The following is a 353-nucleotide window of genomic DNA, read 5'->3' on the forward strand; positions in this document are numbered from 1 at the left end:
AAATAGAGTCGGAAATGAATTTTCTATTAAAAATGATCTAAGAAAACATGGCTGACATGTGAGTACACCGAAGATGAGCTGTGTAGTTTCTTATAAGGCAAGGTTCTCCTGTGTCACGTGATGAGAGATTATTGTGTTGGTAATTAATTTTAATACAATAAATTAGCAGATGGCGCTATTGGGATAACATAGTTTTGTCCTTTCTTGAGAATAAAAAAGACTGTTTTATAGTTTACAAAAAGGGGCATAGATGTAGTAACTATATGTCTTTGGTGTTGTTTTCCTTTTCTCTTTGATTTGAGGCATGTTGTTAGTCTCAGCCTCTCAATGTATATATTTCTTTTGTTAAATAT

The sequence above is a fragment of the Arachis ipaensis genome, chromosome B02 (genome assembly GCF_000816755.2).
Source record: "Arachis ipaensis cultivar K30076 chromosome B02, Araip1.1, whole genome shotgun sequence".
In the NCBI taxonomy this organism is placed as follows: domain Eukaryota; kingdom Viridiplantae; phylum Streptophyta; class Magnoliopsida; order Fabales; family Fabaceae; genus Arachis; species Arachis ipaensis.